Source organism: Marmota marmota, unplaced genomic scaffold, assembly GCF_001458135.2.
Source record: "Marmota marmota marmota unplaced genomic scaffold, marMar, whole genome shotgun sequence".
Taxonomy (NCBI): Eukaryota; Metazoa; Chordata; class Mammalia; order Rodentia; family Sciuridae; genus Marmota; species Marmota marmota.
The window spans coordinates 2,058,392-2,070,263 of NW_025999929.1; the positions used below are offsets into that span (position 1 = coordinate 2,058,392).

At 32.0% G+C, this 11,872-nt stretch overlaps 1 protein-coding gene and 1 pseudogene across 1 annotated transcript in view; one reads left to right on the plus strand and one right to left on the minus strand.

The window, feature by feature from the left end:
- Positions 1 to 262, plus strand: part of LOC107159529 — an 18,361-nt pseudogene extending 18,099 nt beyond the window's left edge.
- Gmds (GDP-mannose 4,6-dehydratase) overlaps positions 1 to 11,872 on the minus strand; it is a 624,102-nt gene that overhangs the window by 477,027 nt on the left and 135,203 nt on the right. The window lies entirely within an intron of this gene.

The window sequence follows — 11,872 nt, forward strand, 5'->3', positions numbered from 1 at the left end:
GTTGGGGGGGGGGGATGTTAAGCGTGGGAAATAGATTTCTCAAGAACAATTCTGTGAGAATTTCCCCACATTCTTGAAGTCATGATAAAGCTCCTCATGGTTTTCTTGTAGACAGGTTAATGAAATGCAGACCCTTATGAGGAAACAGGTTTCTAACAGGCTAAAAGACTACTTCCAGAGGGAGCTAAAGGCCAATGTCAACATGCACCTATGGGGAAGTGTCAACATGCACCTATGGCTGCCACAGGGTTCTCTTCACTAGTCGATCCCATACAACACATGTGCCAGCAAGAGGAACACACTTGCAGAAAGCATGCTGCACAGAGTTGGAAATGATAATGCTAGAAATGGCTATAGCATGTCTGACACAGAATTAACAGACTAAGGCTTTTTATTTGTTCACCCTCCACAGTAGGAAAGTCTAAATATTAAACTATAAAATTAAGTCAAAAGGAAATACAGCCAACGGGCCAAATATCTGAGAGAAACTTAGGCATCTTAACAATCACCCAAGAGCACAGCATGATGGCCAGTAAAGCCAACATGACTCAAGACTGTATGAAAGGAGAAGAGAGCAGGTAGGCCCTAGAATGCCACATGCTATACTAAGAACTACATTCTCCACACGGCATTCATAAACTGCTTAGAGAAAAAGAAGCAGATCCAAGAATACATTCAAACTTTTAAATTGTCATTATTACAAAAGGGGGTAGACATGTTCAGTACAGTTTGTGGGTCAGGGAAAGCCAAAATCAATGGCATAGAGATTACAAAGAAGCAGAATTGGTTTCAATATAAACAGACCTTTCAGACAAGAAAGCATCCCAAACACAGGGCAGATTGCTAGCAAAGATAGTCAACTTCATTACTCTGATTAGGTGACTGTCAGACACAAGTGTACTCTCACCTGCAGTCAGGAAAGCTACAGGAAAGATTCCTATACCATGTAAAAGATGAAAACAGACTACCTAAAAAAATCTCTTCAAGCTGCTAGATGCTGTGTTTGTTAGCCTAACCAAGGTATACGGGAGGTACAACTACGCCAACAAGAAAAAGAAAACAGGATTCTATGTGGAATTTTCTTATTAAGAATCAGACAAATTGCTGTATTTTTCTGGTAAATTGGAAACCCTGGACCAGACGACACACTCCCCAGAGCATCAAACACACACACCTAGCTTAGCAAGACAGCACAGAGTGGCATGAGTTCTACAGAAAGCCTTGTCTCAAATCCAATAGATCTGAAGTAAGGATGTACTTTAATAATCGTGTTCGAGCAGGTGACAGCCATGTTGTAATTGTCATCGCTTGACCAAGTGCAGACCTGAATCACTGCTGTTCAGACTGTTTTTAGGTTAAATGGTGTACATTCTATGTATGCACATCTTAAGTTTAAAGCAATATAGTATATAAACAGGAACAAAAATGCACAATAGGGTACAAATTTGGTATTAATAAGCAAATACTTATCACTGATGGAATGTCCACAATTCCATATTTTCTTTCAAAGAAACCAATTCATTTTGCTTATATTTTGTTTTTAGACATACACAAGAGTAGTCTGAATTAAATCTTTCCTAACAATACATAAAATAATGATGCATCTGAAAGTCATAGAAACAGTAAAACAGTGGGTTTCTTGCAAATGCAGAGTGTATTTTAAACTACAAAGCACTTCATCTTGGAAGGAACCTTGGAGGTCATTAGAACTAACTCAATCTAGCATATGAATCCTTTCACTAATATACTAAATGTGGTGGATGACAACTTTTTAAGATGCTTGAAGATTCCCAGCAATTATGGAAAACAAGCTATCCAAGAGGATTTCTTGGACATGTCACATACAGTTCCATAAAGGGGCGGGGGAGGTGACTTCCACAAAATTTAAGATTTATGTTCTGTGAAAGGTACCACAAACAAAACCAGCATAGAAGTAGCAAACTGAAAGAATGTATTTACAGCACATATAACTGATAAAAGATTAGTAGGAATTCCTACAAATCAGCAATTTTTAAAAATTGAAGAACTGTATGGACAGAGAATAGAAAAATGCATTTCACAGAAAGGTACAACAGAATATCCAATGACTTATAAAGTGGTTTCAGCCAAAGAATAAATCTTAATTTTACCAAAGTGACACAGAAAGTTTATTAAAAATAATTCTGAAGTAAATAAACATTCATTTTACAGTTAAAAATGATCTTCCTGATTTGTTTTCTAAATTAAATCCTAATTTTTTCCTAAGGTTTTTATACATCTAGTTGTCTTAAAATAGGGTTAAGACCAATACCAAAAAATAAAGCATATTTTATGATTTCCAAATAAATACAAATATTTTATTATTTTCTGTTTTATTACTAGACTTTGGTTTTGTTTAAGAAAATACATTTACAAACTTGATCACTTTTTAAACATAACTCAGTGAGGGAACCATTCACTGTGTCTATGTCAGAAATAAAAAACTTAAGAGTTAACTGATATAGTGGAAATGTCTACAGCAATGGTTTGCCATTTTAAGGAAAATGACAAGTTGAGTAACAGCTCTTAGGAGGTCAAATGCAACTCAAAATCATTAAGAACAATGCATAGTGAGTTCTAAAAAATATTTCAATGTTCTCGATAGCTACAAAATTCACATATTACTTGAAAATTCTAAAGCTAATCAAAAGCAAGGGGGATAAAAACAATTCTCACTTCCCTGAGAACAGTGAAAACCTATTTGACCTGTGCCAATCGGGAGGTTCCCAGTTCAAACAGAGGGCTAGCAGTTGTAAAGTACAGCTGTCTCACTAAAATCCCAAACAAGTCACAATGGACAAGTCATCAAAAGCCAATATCAACTTTATATCTTAGTTGTGTGTGTGTGTGTGTGTGTGTGTGTACATCTAGAGACTATACTTAAGTTATTGATTGTAAATTTTATATCAAGAAATGCCTATATGTTTAAGAGACAAAGAATAAGTTGTCTTTTTTAAAAAAAAGTCACTACAGACATATATAATGCATAAAAATATTAAAAGACAATGTGAATTTAACAGGTATCACCTTAATAATACCATGCTATACAAAAGTAAATAAAATAATGCTATTTGAAAGGAAAGGGAAAATAAACCATACTGGTTTGTGAGTTACAGGTAACAAATGAATAAAAGAATTGCAAGAATACCCAGAAGTCCAAAAAAGGTTGTTACAGATCATTGGATTTTGGGAATCTGAAAACTCAGTGTTTTTATATTTTATTATAGTGAATAACTATGTACATCAGCCCCCATGGAGCAGTGCCTGGTCTATTGTTCTTGAGGGAAAGCAAAACAGATGTTTCTAGTCAAAGCCCTTTAACAACTCCAGTTGCCACCTATCTACCAAAGGAGGTGGCCCTTGGGGGGCAGCTAGGAGCAGGAGGAATGCTTCTGGGAAGAGAAAGGAGGCAGGAGCTTAAATCAAAAATAGACAGGTAAAGCAGTGAAGGGTAAAACTAGATGTAAATTATGTTTGGCTTTAAATATAAGGGTTTTAATGTTTTATTAGTAATAAATTCACCTTTTTAACCCTTAAACTGCTGTCACAACATGTATTAGTGGCCCCTGACAAATGCTTGAAATCTCTGCCATCATTATTAACACAGGAAAGGCTTTGAAAGAATTCCAAGCAATCCATCCATGTCATACTTTGACAAAGCAAGTGAGAGGCAATGTGTAGAGAAGATTTTTCTCTGAGTGAAGAGTTAAAAAGTAAGCCTTCACGCTAACCCCATTCTGCCCCACACAGCCTAGCTGACTGACCTAGAGCAACCCGAGGTGAGGAATTTAATTTCTTTGAGATTCAGTTATCTAACACACAAAATGAAGGGATTAGGCTAGAATCTTCCACTTGTAACAAAGTAGTCACCACTCTACATGATTAGGATAATGATGACAAAAGAAATGCATCACATAAACAAATTGTAGCATTAATTACAATGCATAATTAATTTTCAGGTACTTTTGAATTTGGTACCACAGCTTTAAAAAAAAAAAAACTTTAATGTGATACCAAAATCAAACACAATAAAAAGCTGATTAAGTACTTCTTATATTAGGGGGAAAAAAGTAGGACATAAAGAAAATTATATATGTTATTTTATAACTGCTCTTCAAATAATGAAACTTTAAGTACAAAGAAAGTGATCTACTATAGGTTGTTTTGGATTTTATTGTGATTAGCAAAGGATAAACACCAATATAAGAATTTGTATATAATTCATAACTTGAATTTAAAACATTCTTAACATCTCGTGGTAATTTCAGAGAAGAAAAGGTGGAGAAAATATAACTTTTACATAATTATTTGAGTTAACTTTATAGCAATCCTTGCACAAAATTTTTAAAATTTCCACAAGACATATAAAGAGACCTATAAAAAGCTCAGAGTAAACAGCTTAGAAATGCCTTAACTAGAGTTAAAATAAGACTGATAATAAGCTTAAAAACGTAACTTATGAATATTTGTCACCTTGACTGCATGAAATGGCACAAAATTGGAAATGGGATCTGAATGACTTAAAAATAATTGAATCTATGATAGTTTTAATGTTGAAATCTTTTACTTGGGAATATAAGGTTTAAATACAATGATAGTTAATAGGAAAAATTCCTATATAACTATTTTTCTTTGAATTTTTATAAGTCCTAGGAGTAAACAGCAATTCCTTTTTCAAATAAAAAATTAAGGGGCTGGGGATGTAGCTCAGTGAAAGAGTGCTTTCCTCCTGTACACAAGGCCCCAGGTTCCATTCTCATTACCATAAAAAAAAAGAAAGAAAGAAAAGAAACCGCATTGGAAATCAAAACTTTTAACATCTTTTTTTTTCCCAGATGATGTATTTGTAACATGCTAGATTAAAGCACAATCTTTAAAAATAAATTTCTAATAATTTCACTTTTTGTTCTCCAAAATTACCTACATTCAACCACTATATTATGTGTTATAAACTTTCATTTAGAATACATTCAGTAGAACCAATAATGACTTACTGCCCTACACATTAAATATATACTTTTAATAACTAAGTCTCCAAACTAACTGCTTTTCTCCTCAGGGTGCAGAGAACAAGAACAATTCATTAAATGGAAACTTTTGGAAAGTTGTACTTGAATGAAATTACTTAACAATGTTTAGAAGCTTAAGTTTCTAAAATCACAACCCGCATTGTCAGTATATTCAGAGCACAAAAACAGGTTTATTTATTTGTTTGTTTCCCCCTAATGAGCAAATCTGGGGCACAAAAGGATTTATTGCAATTGTCTATAATTTCTAAGAAATTTACCTATTAAAGGTAAATATAGAAACAAATTTACACTGGCACCTAAATTTATTTATATGACTCAGAATTAATTTGCACAAAAATTTGTGTACCTATTAAAAAATCAGCAAATATTATTTAGCAAACCAACCTATTCATTCAAATTTCTATTTTATAGATAACATTCACAAACTAATTTTCTCTATGCAAGATATTTCCATGGTAACTATGTTAGCAAAGGCTTATGCAGTACTCAGTTTTAATCTGTACTTTTTGACAACATGAAGCATAATGTTTTTTCCATCCTGGAGTTTCCACTCTTCTGTATTAAGTTTTTAAAATGTATAAGCCTATTTTATAAAAGAATTTTAAATTATTTCTTGAGAAAACCATTATATACTTAACTACTGATTCTCAATTATTTGAACCTTTCATCTTTGGGTTTTATTAACACTTAATGTTCACATTAGACAGAATGCATAATTTATATTGATAAGCATAATACCACTTCAAACAAAATCATAGAATTTCATGGTAAAAAGAGACCTTGGAGTACATGTAACCTAACCCCTCTCCACATTCTAAAGCCTCACGCTCCATTTTACAGATGAGGAAACTGAGGCCCAGAAAGGCTATGTGTTTTGTTCAGAAGTTCTCTAATGAGATAAAGACTTTGAAAAAGTCTAATTCCTTTATTTCTCATCACATACAGACAAAAACTACCTTGTGCTAGTATTTAGAAGGTGTTATATTTCCATGTATCAATCACAGATGTAAGTCAATGAGGTTTGAATCACACAATTACATAATTGAAACTGGACTAAACAAATGTATATAAATTGTCAATATAGTGAAACTCTTATTTCATATGTTAACTTTGCAGTAATCATTTCGATTTATTACAAATTCCTACGAGATAGATAACTTGTGAATTTTTAGAAATTACCCAGGTTTGTGTCTTTCTAATCTCCTAGACGTTGTAGCAATCAATATTTTATCATTATACTGATATTTCATTAAGAAATCTGTATATGCAATGAATTACTTTATTTTATGAAGCACTATTTGTAAAGGTCTAAAGTCATAGTACAATTTAAATAAACTATAGATTATCCAGTGAGGGATTTGATATGTGGCAGCAAACATATGTCTTCAGTTTGACTAATGCAGATGGAGGACCAAGAATAAAAAGTACATGACAGCAACAAAATCTGGATCAATGAGAAATCGAGATACTACCTAGAGCATGAGATCACAGAGCTAATATTTTTAAAAAATCAAACACCTCACAGGAGCTCGACATATAATGTCATGCACTAACATCTGGAAGTTAGATAACCAGAGTATGGAAAATCAAATGCCCTTGAAAAGTAAAAGAAGGCATTCAATTACAGTACATTATATTTCTTTTACACATAGAAATATAATTCTTATCTAGTGAATTGATTTCAGTAAAAATTTTTATTGTACTTTTTCTGTAAGAACACAAGTTTATGAGTAAGATGAGATAAAACCTTTTGTCAATTTCAATTTTTTCTATAAGAGAGAAAAAAATTAACCTGCATTTTTTTTAACTATCTCATAAGCGTAAGAGCTGACATTATTGAGATTTCTTGTTTAAAAGTGACAGTGTTTAAGTGTCAAAATTTTACTAAAAGGTTTTTACTACAAGTTTTCACTAGAATGTAATTTATAGTATAATATAAAGAAAAAAATTTTACTGGTTTGTGATTTAAAATCTCTAACCAGGTAAATGTTTAATCAGAATGTTTATGTTGTCAGTTAAAATACTTTTTTTTCCCAAATGACGCATCTATAAATTCATTCAGAATTAGCCTGGTAAAATACACTCTAAAGAAAAAGAAAATTTAGTCACACCTATACAAAGAGAAAAGAAAGAAAGGACAAGCTGATATATCACACTTTGGAGACTTTTGTAACTTTTTATGGATTAGTTTCTGGATCCTATGCCAATAAGCTGTATGACCAAGACTCATCATCATACAAGATGCTTCAATTTAACAAGTAAAATCCTCAGTAAGAACCGAGAGAACAAGAGGGAGAGACAGAAAACACATGCCAAAGATATAACATAAAAGCGCACATGAAATTTGTGTGAAATTAAAGAGTACAAACACAGGCAATAAATTTATGAACCTAGGCATTCATTCCTAAAATAAAGATGCATCCTGTTGTTGTTGTTGTTGTTGTTTTAAGGCAATTAAGTTTCAGACCAAAACTGAATTTTAGTGCACTAATGTTAATTACTTTTTCCACTATCATTTTAATATTTCTTGAAAAATAGCAGCCACAGAGAAAATATTCTTTGTTGATTATGGTATCTCTCATCTATCAATTTAAATAATTTTTAAATGTCTAGACATTTTTAAATATTCTCTATCAAATAAAAGAGAATAAAATTGGGGCATAATAAGAAAGCTAAAAATTAGACACACAAATATTTTATAGCATAATTTCCAATAGTAGTGTTCTCTATCTTAGAACTGGAATGCCAGTCGATCAATAAGATAAAAAATTTAATTAATTTAATTATAAATTAAAGCATAATAAAGCATATTATTTCTTTAAGCATAATAAAGAAAATTAAATAAGACAAATATTACATAAGCTATTATTATATTATAATGAAAAATTTCACATAAATTCAAAGCCATCATAAAGTAAAACTAATTTTAAAATGCCAATAAGATACTAAAGTCTTTCATAATGCTCCCAAAATCTGTTTGTATACTTTAAAAAGTACATACAACATCATTTATAAAGTATATCCTTTTTGAAAAAGTCCATTTAAAAGGTCATAAGCAAACTGAAAAAATATAACAATTATTCAACAATTAATCATTCATACAAAACATTTACATAATATTGTCCAGGTTAATTAATATGCCAGTGCTAATATTCAGAAAATTAACATACTGGTGTTTTCTAAAAAAGCTTTAAAATAATGTTCTTCTGTTTAGTAAGGAACACAAATCACTTAGATGTAAGTACGTGAGACATAATTCTTTTGAAACCAAGCAGTTGGAGGAAGTGGTGTTTCGATCCCGTCCTTTTTCGGAAAACTGTGGCAATGGAAAGGTCAAATAAATAATCTGTATGATACTGTGCTGCTAAGAAAAGACAGAGACTACACCTATCATCTGCTAAAGAGGGCAAAAGCATAAAATAAAATGTAAGCAGTCACCTGCAAAACATTACATTCAGTTAAAAATTGTTTTCAAATAGCATGTTAATCTGCAACCACTTAACAAATATATTAGATATTTCATTAATGACTTATAAAGAAATTTATATATAATTTTAACTAATTGAAACAGTGTAGACTTTGGTTTTAGGAAATAATATGATGGTGGAAGTTCATCTTATAAAATTCTATCAAATTAATTTAATTGAAGACCCACAAAATTATAAAATAATTAAATCTTTGGAGGTCATATCTTTCTTAGGTTTTATGTTTATTAAGCCCACACTACTAGAAACATTGAAGTAATATAGAACTCTCTATGCAATCAAATGAAAGTTAACACAACGTAGTTAAAAACAGAAAAAAATGCATATGTATGTATCTTTTCCTACTGATATATGACAGAGGATAATCAGTTAATCATTAATAAGTAACAAGCAGAAGCCAGAATATGTTTTATGCTTCATTAAAACACCATTGAGGCCCATTACAGTACACAGTAAATGATGCTGGAAACCACCTTCACCCTTGCAAACCACATTCCCTTCTAACTTCATTTGGTTGAAGCAACTAGAGGGTGAACGGCAATATACTCTCAAGTAAGCCTTTATTAAGTATGAGAAATAAATTATATTAAGTGTTATTTTTTGAACTCAGAAATGAGGGAAGGGGTTGTTAAGATATCAAATTTACTAAGAAAATAATTATGTGAGAAATAAGTTGCTGTCACAAGAGAAACTTGCCAGATATTGCATTTAAGCAAGTTGTTATACACACCTTTAGAATCAATTTTGTGACACAGAGATTAGTCTGTGGTACTAAATCACCTCAGAGGAGATCAGAAAAAAACTGAAGGGTAGGGGAAATGTTTTCCTGAACAACATTACCATTACTTTAGACGTACCAAGAAACCCTTATTATGTTTGCAAGCAGTAAAGAGAGTGAGGTGATTCAATTGTTCAAGACGTTTTACAAATTGCTTTTTTATAACTCACTTCCAGATTTCAGTTTCTAATACACAGGCTTCTATTCTGTCTGATCCTCCTGTCTGTGATTTTACCAAATGCAGTTCTAAAACTTGAAAATCACCTGGAAATTTCTGAGAAGCCACCAAAAGGTCCTCAGAAGCAGACACATATTAAATATTAATTACAATGATGACCAACATCTTTTATAGTGCTTATGTCATTATACAGGAATGCTAATTAAAACATAAAATGACTTGTTAATTGCAAATGCATTGTAAAGAAACACATTTGTACTTGTGCATTTAATAGCAAATCCAGTCTGGGGACTGGGCCATAATAGACTGCAGTTCTATTTTCTAAAATGCTGACATTTGAGCAAATGTTCCCATGGAATGTTTGCCTGATTCGTGGACTGACATTTCCTCTTTGTAACTTGCTTAACTAAAAAGGAGACATGCAGGCCAAACTCTACAGTACCCGCAGGCAGCAGGCCTTACTTGCCGATGCAGCTTGTGATGGTTTCTCTTTTACTTCCCTCTTGCCTTACCCATCTTCAGTCCTTCACTGTCTTTTAAATTTGACATGCACATTTTCTTAGCTGATTCCAATCATCTGACAGTAGTGGATGACATACCTTAAAAGATTAAGCTTTCCCACCTGGGATTTGTCCAGAAATTCAGTGTATTATAGCTTCCCATAGCCTTCTTCATTCTCTTATATTCTTGTGTTATCAATAGTAGCTTTCTTTCTTATTTTACGTTTAACTGCAGGACATGGGCAGCTACGCTGATGGAAGTCAGTTTGTACTGTCACTCATTCTTTATTCCCACTACAAAGTTGGCCTCCATGGTCTGTAACACTTTGCTGCCATCTATATGTATAAAAGAGCACAACACTATGCACTGAAAACTTTTGTCTCTAAAGAGACAAAAAAGGAGCTCAGAAATAATTTGCTTGGCCTGCTCAAGTGCAGAAGCTTGTCAGAAACTTCTATTACTGTCTCTGTGAAGCAACTTCATAGAAGTAAAGGATTATTGGAGATCCATTATTTAACAATATTACTTAATATAACCAATGCTTTTTTCCAGTATTGTTACTGATAAATTTTAGTTAATGTGGCAACTTTGGTGGAGTTGTGATTGAAAAGAAAATGGTTAAAAAGTTGAGATTTTGATTCACTTAAGTAAATAACTTCAATAAAATAATTTTTGCAAAATAGCAATCTAAATATCTTTCCAAACAATAGGATGAAATGATCTTTAAGCCAAAACTTCCATAGTATTTAATATACAGTAAACAGATAAAAATATAATTTACTCACATTATTTAATTTCAACAAACAATAACTCAAATATTGTGATGTAAGAACTAAGCAATTTCTATGAAACACTAAAAACACTTCTTCCTGAGGAAAATGGACAAATCCATCAGAACACACCAGAGAGACTTTCAGCCTGGTTTTGAATTGTCCTGATAAAATATCAGTGTCAAAAAAACAAACAAAACCCCTCCAGTGTGAGCCTTATAGAACACTAAAACAAACAAACAAAAGCTGTCCCCTGTACCATTTAACAATTAATTCACACAGTAGAAGCAAAGAATGATTATTTACAATCAGGACTAATGATATGTGTTAATAGCCTTGAAGAATGTCCTTTAGAGGTTTATTTTGTCAATATTTCCAATTTCTAAGACTGTATGGAGATGGGAGTGAAAAGGAGACAGGAAAAAGTTGACCCTGAAACACCAAACAAAATGAGCTCACACTGTGCCTCCTCTCTGCCTATCTGTCCTTTATAACAACTGCCACTATTACCATAAACACGATGTTCTTCCTCTCTGAAAACATTTTATTTTAAAACTCACTATAACTACACAGAAGTTGAGCTGATCTTTTAAAAAAGCAACATTTTCTAAGAAATTCACAAACTATTCTAATAATGAACTTAACAGTTTAATATGCTGATGCTGGTCCAATATTTCATGCAATTTCTTGTAAATAAATTGAAATTCACTTCAGATTATCAAAAATAAAATCTCCAAACTATACTGTCACATAGTATGTAAGTATTATAAAAAATAACAGGAACAATAATACCTATTGATCTTTGATGTTAGCTGTTTTTCAAAAAATGGAAATCTACTACATTAAAACAATTTTCTCATAATTATTTTTTCTTGCCGGCACTGGCAAATCCAATTAATAAGCTTTAGTAGAAATTAATAGAAAAGAGTCTGGTGCATTCAATTTCTTTGAATTAGAAAAGGTCTCATTTTATCTCACTGTTTCAACTTTAACAAAATAAGTTGTATAAACTTCACTTCTTCTACAAAGTAGAAATTATATTGGAAACCAAGCTTTATTAGGTATTTTGAAAAGAGTAGTTAGTTTGTTTCTTAAACTAACACACAACGTGC